Genomic DNA, 14,038 nt, shown 5'->3' with positions numbered 1-14,038 from the left:
TGGACAGACCCAAGAGTTGAGCTCAGGTCTGCGTGTAAAATACTGGGCAAACACACCTAATTTCACTTGCAGGGAGTGTGAGGTTGACAAAGCCTTCCAAGAGGAAAGCAGTCCCAAGCCAGTGTGTTTTCTTTTGATTCTTTCAAAAACCAATGTTTTCTGGAAATCCCTTCTGGAAAGAAATCACAGCTTTGTCTTTTCACACTCTTTTTGGATGGGAAAAAGTCAGAAACATGGAAAAGTCTGCACATCACTAAACTCTAGCCATATGATATAAGATTACATGATTATAATTAGGATTAAACAAATTTCAAAGTGTTTTACAAAGTATTTTGCTCATTCTGTTTGGGTTTTTTTTTCTGTAGGGAAACTGAGGCATAGCCAGGAGAACAGATTGGAGCAGGAGAGTTGCAGGGTTGTGAATAGAGCACAGGGCTCCCAGTTTCTGTCCAGCTCTCAAAATACAGGGCCGGTTACTACAGTGAGCGTGATCCTACTGGAAACATCTACACTGCCTTTGATAGCCATACTTGAAAAGGGAATCAGGTCCACCAGGCACTTGCACTCAAGCTGATAGCATCTATTCGGTGCATCCCATACAGCACCCCCACTTCAGCCACAGGCAAACCTGAGTTTGCCAGTCCTCTCACATGCCATTGTCCCAGCCCTTTACAAGGGCTGCTTGATATCTTTAGACTATTAAATAGTCTTAAATAGACCATATCTATTTTTAGATATTGTCAACTTTTTTGAGCTACCTAGGCAGAAGCCATTTCTGTGGTGGGACGCAGTGTGGGCAGGACTTCAAATGTTACCACAATTTGGCCTTCATACTCCAAAATAGATTTAGTTTAGATAGATACCTGCTAACATCAATAGATCACTTGGGGACATTTTGAAATCATTGTACATATAATACATCGAGACAGCAGACGTCTGCCTGAAATCTCTGCTTGCCCAACAGCACAAATTCCTAAATGCTCAGAAATTTGGAAAGTAGCGACTCAACAGAGTTGTCCACCACCCAAAGTAGTAGGAGCAGCAGGTGTGATGGAGTTACATTTCATCAACGTGACATAAAACATGGCTCAGTGACTTTATTTTAAATACTGTTCTTTCTAAAGCTTTCCCTTATAAAACTACAGGCATGGAGCTGTCAACTGGGGGAAAAGGATACCTTTAAATCTAGCCTGGCATGCATGTGTATATTTATTTTTATAAGTGAAATATAAACGGACATGCTGAGTTCCAAGTGCTTGATGGATAAAGGAATTAAATGATTTCATATATCTCTCTATATAAATATACAAAAAACTTTCCCCGATGGGTCACAGAGGATTTCATGTGGATGTGAACTCTGTTTACTGTTAGTATTAGGGAAATAGTGGCTTTTTAACAAGTTACTCATGCCTGGAAAAAATCCCAGTATTGCAAGTTGTCCTAGATTCTCTGCCAATTGTCCGTGGGAATCGTCAGGATGGGAAAAGTTCAGATGTTTTAAAGAACCAGCTTAATGGAAAATGGGAAGGAGAAAAAAAAGCTACTGTGTCAATCTCCTGGGTAAGAAGAAGTAAAATGTGACTTGACTGTTTTATTTCTTCCTCTTTTTTTTTTTCCCCTTTCCTCAATGCTTTTGGATTTTATTCTCACCCATGCAAAGAGTTTTGTTCAGGCCATTGGCCCTAATGAAGAATGGCTTTGCTTCAGTTCTTTGGGCAAAATCAACACCAGAGTCTCTCTCTATATCTTTGGCGTGTAATTATAAACTCTCAGGATTCATTCTTTTGAGCCCGTCAGAGTGTTTAGTGCTGTGCAGATGCCCGGGGAGCCCTGGGCTCTGCCTTCAGGGATTTTACAATTCAGAAGGTGATCTCACATGCTTTTCCTTACCCCACCAGCCTGCAAGGAGCAAGTGTGCCGGGGTGAAGGGTAGCGAAAGGGCTGAGGACCGGCATCCCCCGTGGGGCTCTTTGAGGAGAAGGAGTCAGCCCCTGCAGGATCCCCCCCAACACCCACCCTCCCCCCCCCAAAATTTATCCAATAATCACTTTTTTCCTGTTGCAACCAAGACTTTTAAAACTCGGGGCATTGATCCTGTCACTCCGGAGACCACCAAGTGACTAACAGTACTGGAGCGAGAATCCCTCATGGATGTCACATTTCGAGAAGCATTAACCCACTGATTTAGCTTTAAATAGCAATGGTGTTACAGAACATGTCACTAATTATTTGCTTTCCAGCAACAGTGTGGTGCCTTCTGGTACGTGCACACACAAAAAGATGAAGGTTAAGTAGGGGGCTTTCTTCGGCTTCGAATAGACACATTGTGTCATCGTGACACCCAATAAATCCACCCGCCATAGGGGGGAAGGACTGCGCTCTTCCACTTAAAATCCCAGGTCCAGATTTTGCAAACCCTCTTTTTTTCCTTTCTTTTTCCCCCCAGCAGCTTGTGCAGGTACCCCAGCCTGAACCTTGCAAAGGGGAGGGGGTAAAAATCTAGAACCTGTATCCGATCTCCGTGTCACACAACCAGATTCAAAAACCTTATTTTGGAAACAAAAAGGAGCATCCAATATCATCTGGAAACAAGCTGTTAGTCTGGATGCATTTTTAAGATACAGTGCGGGGGGAAAATATGGATTTTGTTGCAGATCCAATATTTTTTTCTTCTCAAGACCTAGCCAAAAATTAGCTTCATTTAAAATAAGATTAGTCATTTATGGGAACTGGTTGTACAGTTTGGAATTTTTAAGGGAGTAGAGAAAGCAGCTTTTCAGTATCTTAAATATTTATATTTGAATAAAAAATTATTGAATACATCTAGCAGCTATAGAACTTGACATTATTATTTTTCTTTCATAAAGTTTTGCTAAACGATAGCACTGCATGTTCAAATGTCCCCACACACACGCTCCCTCGCACCCCAGCACTGGTATTCCCTGATTTTGGGAATTTAATTGTCTTGGTTTTTTCAAAACACATTTTGGGCTTGCAATGGGAGATGCTGCCGGTCCCACCCAGCATATTTTAACATATATAAAACTGAGCTGAATTCTTTGGGGCTACTTTTGATTTATAAAGTTAAGGGGGTGGGGGAAATGCTTAGATGATGCTGGAACCCAAAAAATATCCATTGGATTTTGGGGGATTTTTATTATGATTATTGTTATGATTACCATTACTATTATTAGAACAGGAAACTAATTCTTCATGTGAGATAAAGCCTGTTACCATTTTCACACAGAGAAAAAAAAATAGAGCCCGGTGTCAAGCAGCCCCAGAGTCTGTGTCATTCGCATTGCGCAGTTTTTATTTCCTTTTCTGGCCCCGGCTACGCAGGATTACCGTGTGATGTTTCTCCTCCGCAGCGTGCCGCTGAAATGAATAAGATGCTGTTTACGACACCGCTCGCAAAGGGACACGACAGAGTACGAACATGATGCAGCCGGGTTGTGCAACATCCTCTCGAAAGGGGCTGAGCAGAGGGCTGGGATTGCTACTGCTTCTCTGGAAAGGGATGGACTCCCCGAAAACTGCTCGCTGCCGATGCTCTGAGCATCCTCCTGCACGAAGCCCGGTGCAGCGCTGAGGCAGGGCCGGGGGGGCTCTGAACTTTGTACCTTCAGAGGAAGGCGAAATCTCCGCAATGGCTTCAACTAAGTCTAGCACGAAAGGTTGGGAGCAGGGACGTTTATTCTCCGACTACACCCAGCAGCAGGCTGAGAAGTTCCCAGTGGCTGTCACACAGTGAAAGCTTCCTTAGAAAAGGGGCTGTTGACGAGGTGATATCACCTTGCCTATTTATGCCATAGCGGGGTTGGCATAATTCGTTACCTGTACGCAATTTGTGGGGCGATTTTAGCAACAGTCATTTCTGCTCCTTAAAAACCAACATTAAAAAATAAAACCAGGCAGATAAGATGGTTGGTGGTAAATCTCACAGGAGTCAAAACCCTGAGAAGCAGGTTTCCAGGTAACTGAGTCCCCCTTTTTCCACTGAAATTTTTAGTATTATTATTTCAGTGCTGCCAGATATCCCTATTATTTATTATTTTGAATGCATTAGTGAAGACAAGCAGAGCTACAGACAAATAGTTCTCCAATTCCAGGGAATTTCTGTGTCTTCCTTTTTATTTGGTTTTGGTATGAAATGAAAAAGTTGTTAGTCTGCAAAAAACACACTTTCAACCAGAAAATATGTGCAGCTGGATGAAAAAAAGTTGTACTGTGAAACATCAAAATATTTTCTTTTGATTTTGTTTTGTCATTTTTAAAATTACACTTAGCTTACATCTTGAAATTTTCAAACCCTCTTGTGTGTAAAACGTGGAACTTTTCTACCTGAAAACATCAAAATGGATTTTTTTTTTTTTCACCTGAATGCGATGTTTAGACAAAACCATTTTCCCTTTCCCACTAATCCTTTCCCACTAATACTCTGACAGCTTGGAACAATGAAAAAATTGTTCAGTGAAAATTATTGCTGGACATTTTGAAGTCTTTTATCTGGATCAGGGACCTGCTGTGTGGGGTGCGACTCTGAGAATCTCGTCTTGAAAACAAAGTGACCTGTTCATCAGCTGGTGTTTATACAGAAAATTTTCAACCCAGGGGTCAAAATCAGAAGTACATTAGAGTCAGCATTTGTTTACTGGCAGAAGATCAGTCTGTAAAATAGCGGTTGTGTAGATTTTTACCAGGTTCAACTGTTCTTTTGACTTCTATCCAGACTAATAATGGGTGTTCAAGTTTCCAGCTGAGTGTTCAATGCTGGAAATACTTTTGCTCTCCAGCGTCGCTGCCTTGACTGCCCTGGCTGAGGCACGTACAGAGCACCGCCGCTCGAAGGCATCTCTTCCAGGAGGAGTTCCCAGCTCGGGACAACCTCTGTCAACAAACAGCAATTTCCAATGGCACAAAATTCATAATTTTCCATTAAAACACCTTGCAATGCGAGCATTCAAATGCTTTAAGCAGGAGACACAAACCCCCTTTTCACTTTGCGGATGGCAGGGGTGTTCCCATCACAACCTGCCTAATAAAACCCCCTACCAAGGCTTTTGCAAGGCTCTAAGATTAATATTGATATAATGTCTCTATATTTCTACTTGGCACCTGTTGAATCGTTGTACTTGCCCATTAGCACTCCATTTAACATCAGAAGTCAGTTAATAAATTCTTCCTTCCTGCATAGGAAATTGACTAAAAGACACAAAATTAGCTTTTAAATTTTAAAGAATTAAGATCTCTACAACTCACTTTTTTCCTTTATTACATTACCTTGAAAATGAGTGTCAAGCTGCATTCTCAGCACTGCTATAACCTGGTAAGATCCTTTTGCCTTTCAGCCCTCGCATTTAATGGATGGTGTGGGGGAACAATGTGCATCTTTTCTCAGCCTTTGCCCTCGGGCAGTTCTCAGGAAAAAGCCCAGCTTGGCCAATTGTCCAGGCCTGAGGCCTGAGAGGTCAAAGAGTTCAGGCTTTTGTGCTGGGATGCTCTTCTTGGATTTCTTTACAGTCTTTGTCTGGTAATAGATAAATAACTGTTGGTTCGGGGTTTTTCTCCCCCCTTCTGCAAACAAAAAAGGAGTATCAGCCCCTGAAAGGGTAACAGAGTAGAGAGGGAGATATTTCCCTTCTTGGACACTTTTTATCATCTTTATTTTCAGATCAAAAAAGACAAAAGCTCATTAGAAACACTAGTTAGCTATTTTGACATCTTAGCAGCTAATCCTGGCTTTGTTTCTGAAGTCTTTCTGAGAGACGGACTGTATACCAGGACCCCAAACCACACGTTCATCACTATATATGAATGTCCAGACCTGGACCTCCGTCCTAGTGAAAGCAGCTCCATACCTGCCGCACCAACATCAGCCTGAAACACCAAGCTGAAATGAAGTAAACTTTGGGCTTGGTGCCCAAGCCGCCTCCAAACTTCCCAACTTCTGCCCATTCCTGTTTCCACTATGGAACAGTTATTTCAGAAATATTATTACAGTCAGTCAGCCTATCTCTGATAAGATGTCACATATTCAAACTTCAAAACAAATTGTTTTAAAAGGTAGCTAGTTTTAAAAGGAAAGTTTAAAAAGTCAGATATTCAGTGTTTGGGTGGAACATGGAGGCTGAGGAGAGGCTACAGATGCACTTCAATGCAGTGCCAGGGTAATACGGACGGATGCACATAATTACTGCTGGTAGACATAATTTCACTTTTACTTTTATCTTGTTTTTTTTCATGTCCACCTGTCTTGCCGATGATGCCTCTTTTATCAAGCAGTCTTTGAGGATATAGGTGAATCCCACTTGTCTCGCTCTTGGGAATAACCTCATTTACCATTTGCTAGGCACCCTCAGCTCACGCTTCTCTTTAGTCCAGCCAAAGGTTTGGGTTAAAAGGGGAAGGTTTGGCAAACCTCCGTTACTTCCACGGCCTTGTTGTTGAAATCGTAGAAGTCCAGAATCAGGGTGTGGAAAGCCGTATTGTATAAACACCCTAATGCATGACACATGACTAAGTGATAAATCCTGACACGTTTACAAAACAAAATGAAAATCTTCATTTGTCTTTAGGAAAGGGAAGTGCTCCCACGTGTTTAGACATCTGCACACTCAACATGTGGCAATTATTGCACTGAGGAATTGGAGCACTTAACTGCTGCGGCAAATTAAGGCTCTAGTGATCAGTACCTTCTCGACACCGCAAACAAAGCAATTGGTGGTTTTAGGGCTATTCAAGTCGAGGGATGCTTCTGAATGGCTTAATCCCATCAATATAGATTTACCTCCAGCCCAAGCAGTATCAGTTGTTTCCGTTTCGTTTCCGTTTCATTTGACTGTACATAACCATCGTATCCTAAAGCAGTTTGTAAGCCCTACTTTTGTATGTTTGCTTAAGTACTGAAATTAAATACACATAATGAAGCCATCTGCAATGAGCAGAATTAATAACTGGCATACCATATTGCTCTGAGATTGTTGACTATACAAACACATAGTACACACACACCGATCTCCAAAGAACTTGGCATTTCTCAAAACTTTACAGTGTTTGTTTGAATATATCCCAAATTCTTAGTTCCCATGGGATTCTTATTTACTTAGACTGGAAAACTCACCCCTAAGTTTATCTCATAAAATAATCTTTTAGGCATCCTGTAAAATGTTTCTACTTAAAACAAAATTTAAAAAACATAATGTAATATACACTTTAAATAATTTGTTTGGGAAAATGGTCAAATGTGGATTGTAAAATGCCAAAAGTGATTTATTGCAGCAGTGATTCCTCTTGTATATCTGGATATATCAGTCCCACACATATGAACCATCGCTAGCTACGCCTTTCAGAGTTGCCAGTGTTTGTTTGTGGGTGCACAATGATCCAGTGCTCGGTTGTGATGACCTGGTATTATCTCCCAGGATTTTCTGTGAAAGCAAAGAGAAGCTAAGAAGCAATCAACACTGGATTGTACCTGTCTTCTATACAAACATGTAAGGATCGGATTATTAATGCCTTCTCAGGCGAACCTATGTTTGTCTTTATTTCACAAGCAATTTTCATATCAGACTGAAAAATCAGAAGAAAAAGCTCTGCTGAGCCAAGGTTAAACTGAACTTAACCTTTGAACTTTTACGAAGAATGTAAAATTAAGTTTAAATTCACTTTTATGGAGTGACCTCTTTTGACAAATTATGGCATATATACACGCACACACATACACATGAAAACACAAATATACTTACATAATCCAATCAAAACATCCATTTAAATTACCATGAATGGATTGCACTTTCCCACATTTCCTTATAAACTGAATGTCACAAAATGATAGTGCTTTGGTAGCAATTGTATTATATCAAGTTTCTTTTCAGGTTACCGAACACCAGAGGAAATCTAAGGCCTTTCAGTACATTTTAAGAGGAAGAACAGAAAAGAAAATTAGTCTAAAATTAGTCTAAAATTGACATTTGTTTATTTTTTCATGCTTACAATTACAGTGGCCAAAGGGCAAGTGAAAATGGGCCATATTGTATTAGGAACTCTGCAAACAGAGAATTTGAGTCTGTACCCTGAAAAGCTCAGCATCTAACAGAAAGCGATAAATAACTCCAATTAAATAAGTATCCATTCAGGTCCTTTGTTTTGTGTGTTTGCTTGATTATTTAAATCCTTCTGGGTTAAGGGGGAGTAGTTTGTCTATTTTTTTTCAAGTTAAAAAATATCTTGTGAGAATGGCTTCCCCAGGGGAAAAAAATACAAGGGGAAAAAAAAAAAGATTGTAGCCTCAGAGCAAGTAAATAGAAAAGTAGAATAGGGAAATAAAGGGAAAAGCAGATTTGGCCTTGAAGGTGTTGAAGCTCTAGTGGCAAATGAGAGGTAACAATTGCAGCCGTGGTTTTGAGTTTTCTTTTCTTCATTCCATCATTTCAGACTCTCCGTTTCCTTTTGTTGATGTGAATTATCAAACTCCCCGGGCGTACATCGGACACCTCTTGCTTTATCAGATTGGCAGCAACATCTGACTCCCTAAGAGGATGTCACTGACACCGCTTCTTCGCACGACCAGGAGGAGGTGTGCCGAGATCAGCATCACCCCACCCCAGTCACAGCAAGGTGTCCTGCACCCACCCAACAAGAGCTTCAGCCTCTTCCCTGGAGGATTCAACATCACTTTTGGGAGGAGCACAGCTCTTGACCACAACAAGCCTGTTAAAAGCCAGACCTACTTTTTGCCAAAGTGGTTGGAAAGGTTTTTTGTTTCTCACAGCAAATGAGCCAAATTCTGGGGTTTCATTTTTATATATATATATGAAAATAATGCTTTGGGGCTGTTACTAACTGCACAGAAATAAATCACTTTTTGTAAATCTACTTAAGCCATTGGCTAGGGAACAATTTTCTGTTTGTCACAGTTAATGATGTTCGCGGGCCTGAGAAAGCCCTCTTTGGGCCTGCTAAATTATTTGTCATAGCAGAGCTGTGTCACCACTGGTACATCGAGCCACTTCGCTCGCAAACATCTGTGTTTAAGTTGCTCTTCCTGCTGCTGAGAGCATCTCCGCTGCCCTCGCGTGCATTAACGCCGTGCCAAGGAGGCAGTGATGCAGCCAGCCGGGCCGATGCACGCTCAAGCAGAGCTCTTAAAGAGCAACCAGAAGGCCTTTGTACGGGGGCCACAAAGGCTCTTTTAATTTGTAGCCCTTCTCAACACAACCAGCTCATTGCTAATGCTGCAGCAATTGCAGCCTTTCCTCCAGGCATGGTGGCACCGGGCTGAGCATTGCCCTGGTGGGGTGCAGAGTCCTGGAGCTGACAGGTCCTGTATTGCCCTGCCGCAGCAAAAGCCCCTGTGGGGGCTGCATCAAGGGGGATGCCTTGCTGGGACCCCTCCCAAGGGTGGCATGTACCCAGTAGGCCTGGAAAGGAAGACAAGAGAAGGAGTCTTAATTCCCCAGGGCACCCCTAGGCTGGCTCCTGTATGGAGGTCCCATCGTGATGCCCCACGAACAGGGCTTTGGGAACTCCTCCTCTAAGGGGCAGGTTTTGGCGGAGCAGTTATCACTAACAGGTAAAGGAGGTCATTGGCACTGGTTATTTAGCACATGACAGCATCCTACACATCCTAAGATGAGGAGATTCCTGTCTTTATTTGAAGTGAAGCATGGTAGGTAAGCATTTTCCAAAGGGAAAAAAAAAAAGAGAGAAGATATAAAATCAAACACTCAAACTAAGAAAGGAAATAAAATTAGGGCCTTTAATCTTCCTGACATAGCCAGAGTATTGACAGAATTTCCCAGCAACAGATCCTTTACAGACATGTATAGCAGCAAGTGAATTGGGATGCATTTGCGGTACTGCGTGTTCACCGTGTCTGTGCGTTGGGGCCCCTGCCTCCCTCCACACTCTATGTTTCCTTAGGGGAGAGATGGAAAATGCCAAAGAGCTTGCCCGGATTATGGCCATAGGAAAATAAAACCTGCATCTGTAAAAACGAGTACTGCCTTTTCACCTGAGGATTGCATGGACGGGCAAAACAACCACGTGCAATTTGCACATTTGTAAGTTGTGCACAGAGCCATTGCGAGGATGCGCAAGTGGTGCAAGCCAAACAGGGAAGATGTGCTTGAGTTGCACCAGCATTTTGGAGTTTCACTGAGTTTAAGTAGCCCAGACTGATAAGAACAGTTTTAGTAAAATTATTGATTTGTTTAGGAACAAGTGGAGAACGACTCACGTCATCCTTTTGCTAACACCAGAAAAAATACAGGCATAACTAAACTGAGTGGCACTGATTTAAAACCAATGTGAGGAGAATCAGGCCCAATGGGTTTTAAATTTTCTATTAAAATGCTTACTTGCATTTCCTCAATAAATACAGTCTATTTTAACGCATGGGAATTAACCTCTTTAATGGTGCGTGCTTCCTTCTGGTTGATGTGGGAGCTGGGTATTGATGTGTGGGTAAAGATTATGTACTTGCTTCCATGGGACTGGAGCTGAGTGCGGTCTGGGAGGACTGCTGGGAACTTTATGGCAAGCAAAGAAATTCCTCAACCACTCTTCACTATATTGAGGAAAACCCAATTAAATCTGACCAGGGACAGCTATAATTTGCTGTCCTGTTCTTTTGATATTATTACTGTGCTATATTTTTCACTAACTTCCTCCACCTCCCACCCCGGAGGGTAGCATGTCTATATATTTCTGTTTCCTGCAGTTACACTATGATTTGGACATGTGCTCACCCATTCTTCCTAGAATAGCTGTGCATCTTGGACAAAAAAAGAATTAAAAAAATAAAATTATAATATATCCCTAACGTTTTGCAAAGCTTTGTGGGTCTCAGTTTTCCATACACATCACTGCAATTTTCCTTCATTCAAAGAGGAGAAGACTACAGGACTTAAGAAGGGTGCTAAAGGTCTCAGTTTCATTCATGCAAATTTGGAATAACTTCTGCAATTTCTCCCATGTAGGATCAGACCTCCCATTTTTGTAATGATTGAAAGCAAATCTGGATGGCCAAACATACAACTTCAGATAAAATCATACATAAACCCTAGAGAAAACTGGATTGGCAGCTAAATTTTATATATGGTCTTTATCTCCATCTTGCCTCATGTTTTTGAACTTGTAGGAAATTAGTGACACTTAGAAGCAGATGTGAGCTGAGTGAACTGGCTTTATTTGCAGTAATAAGAAGGAAATGTGTGAAAATGAGAGCTAAAAATCTTCCCTAAGCAATCCCAAACAAAACATTTGACTCTCTCTGGAAAAGAAGAGAAGACAACATACACATGACAGATGTTGGTTACATTTTTAGTCACATCACTTAGTGCAACACCAGGAGGAAGTCAGAAACTATGGAGCTGAGTACAGCAAAGGATCAGCAGAAAAGCGTGTAAGGTGGCTCGATCATCAAAATGTTTGAAGACCCAGACCATATTTCAGTAAACTTGCTTAACATCAAAGGGAATACCTTGTGAAAATGTAAGGTTTTGATTATTAATCCCAAATTTTGGTCTGAAACCTCGGATGTATTCAAACCCCAACTCTAAAGCCAAACTCCAGAAATGGAGGTCCACACATAACGAAGCCAAAAAGGAAAAAAGTTGTGTTGTGCACCAGCTTATGAAAAGTGCAAATGAAAGGCAGGAGATGTTTCCTTCTCCAGTCACATACTGCAATTCTTTCCTTTTTCTTAGCCATTTTAGAACAATGGACCTTAACTTGCAGAAAATGTAATTTCTTTCTTTCTGTTGAAAAATAAATTCAGATGTGTGGATTGACGGTGACACCATGCCTGGGCTAGCACAGTCTGCCCATGGCACTAGAGCTGAAATGTTTTACTTTATGTTGGGGTATCACATAAAGAGTTTGCTAAAGAAGACCTTCACACGCTCTTTCAGGATGAAAGCCAAAGGTCCTATTTGCCTAGAATGGATCGATCGGTTCTCTGTATATCTAGTTTAAAGGATATTATCCTGATAACTTTGCCAGACTTTGCATTTCCCATATTAAAGGTGACCCAGAGCCCAGAATTTAATTCACCAATAAAAAGATGTAAACAATCACTTACACAATTTCGGGGGGAGGAAAAAAAAAAAGAAAAAGCAACATGAACCCTGCACATTTGGCTATTAGACCAACTGAAATTAAAATTATTGTTTTCTTCCTCTAACTCAGGAAATCTCATTATATTTATAGCTGATGTCACAGAGAAAACTTTTACAGAGAGCAACATCGATTAAAAAAAAATCAGCTACGCCAGTTCAGGTGAATGGAACAATAATAAAATATACTCCCTTAAATATTACCAAGTTCTCATCACATACCCCAGGATTAAGCTGTGTGAATGGGCAACAAGAAAAACCCAGGAGTCTCCGATTACAGGAAAGAGCCGCTCTTTATTTATTTAATTTCCTCCCCCTTCTCACTCTGGAAGAGGGAAAAAAAAAAAAAAAAAAGCCCTTGTAACCGACCCCAAGAGCTGCCCCTGCTTGAGAGTCTGAACACAGGAGGAACAAGATAAATTCCTCAAAATTCTAATTGGGGAACAGTTGACTTAATTGGTGGCCATTTGGCAGACAATGGGAAAGGAGCCCTGGCTGGCTGATGGCACCCCAGGGGGATATAACCTTGCAACAGGCCAGAAAGCTCTCAGGGACAGATTGTTTCCTGAGAAGGAACCATGAGACCAAGGGTTGGATTAACCCTCCAACTGTCAAGCTTTATTAGGAGTAATCAAGCTAGATATAGCAAGGGTTAAACACAGGGAACTGAACTGGCAATGATGACATATGTCTCTTTAAAAACAAGGAAAGCGAGGAGGGGAGAGAGAGAAGGATTTGGGGAAGAAAATACATCTAAATGAACCGCAACGTCATTATTTCTGGTTCAAATGAGGTATTCGCTGGCTGTTGGGTTTGCCTGCTCCGCGGTGTTGCGTGTCACCTCCTCAGAGTTTCTGGCTTTCCCTGGGTTTACAGGCAGTGCTTAATTCCTGATGGCTTCTTTCGCACGAGCCGGAGTCAGCACTGAAAATAAAGTGTTGCTGGTTTCTAAGGGCCTGATCCTGCCCTGTGCTGAGCAGCCAGCGCTAAAGGCCAAGAAAGGATCAGATATTTAAAGGTGCACAAAGAGTTTGTAAAAGTGGCTTTGTGCCTTACTCCCAGGATGCGCAGAATTGCAGAGAGAGGTTTTATTAAATCAAAATTAAATCAGCTCCCAAGATTTGGGGATTTGTGAACCAGAGGCAGGCCGAATACTTTTTAAAACCCCGCTGAGCACTCCTCTTCCTTGCACACCCCAACCCAGAGCCTTTCCCAGTCGGTCCCTTCTGGCTGGGCTGTGGGTCAAATTTTCTGGATGGAAAGAGCAGATTGCCATGAGAATATTTTAGGTACCTGAACTCTTCAGCAAACACATCGAGAGCATCCCAACAGCTCAGTTTTCGTCTTTTTCAATGCATAAAATGGCAGCGTATTTATGTTTGTAACACATGTGTACAGCAGAAAAGAAGGAAGGGGGGGGTCTGTATAGTGTATATTATTTTCATGATTTAAAATAGAAACAATTAACCTCGGGGTCAGGCATTCCCAGGCAGTTAATGACCACCTGGATTAAAAGCCCTCAGCTTTGCCTCAGGCCCTCAACTCCTGCAGTCAGTCATTAACTGCTGGAGATTCCCCTCCTGTCAAAAATCACTGTTTAATTATAAACATGGGACTGAACCCAAATTGTCACTCTCTTTTGCCCCTGAATTTTGGAAAAAGTCAGAATTTGAATTCAGATCCAAGCGTTGCTGTTCAGGGGCATCTCCGCTTAATTATAAACCTATCAGTTAATTACTGGCTATAAATTTCTGACACCCAATTGGTTATTTGACAGCTTGCTAACACTGCAGCAGAGCCCGTATTTTGGTCAGAACAGAGTGTCCATGGCAACCCACTGGCCAAAATGAGGAAAAGGTAATTACTGGAGTTATTTCTCTAGTTTCTTCATCAAAGTTGCTGCCAAACCCTGTTCAAAG

Source organism: Calonectris borealis, chromosome 11 (genome assembly GCF_964195595.1).
Source record: "Calonectris borealis chromosome 11, bCalBor7.hap1.2, whole genome shotgun sequence".
NCBI classification, from domain to species: domain Eukaryota; kingdom Metazoa; phylum Chordata; class Aves; order Procellariiformes; family Procellariidae; genus Calonectris; species Calonectris borealis.
This window is presented reverse-complemented; position numbering follows the sequence as displayed.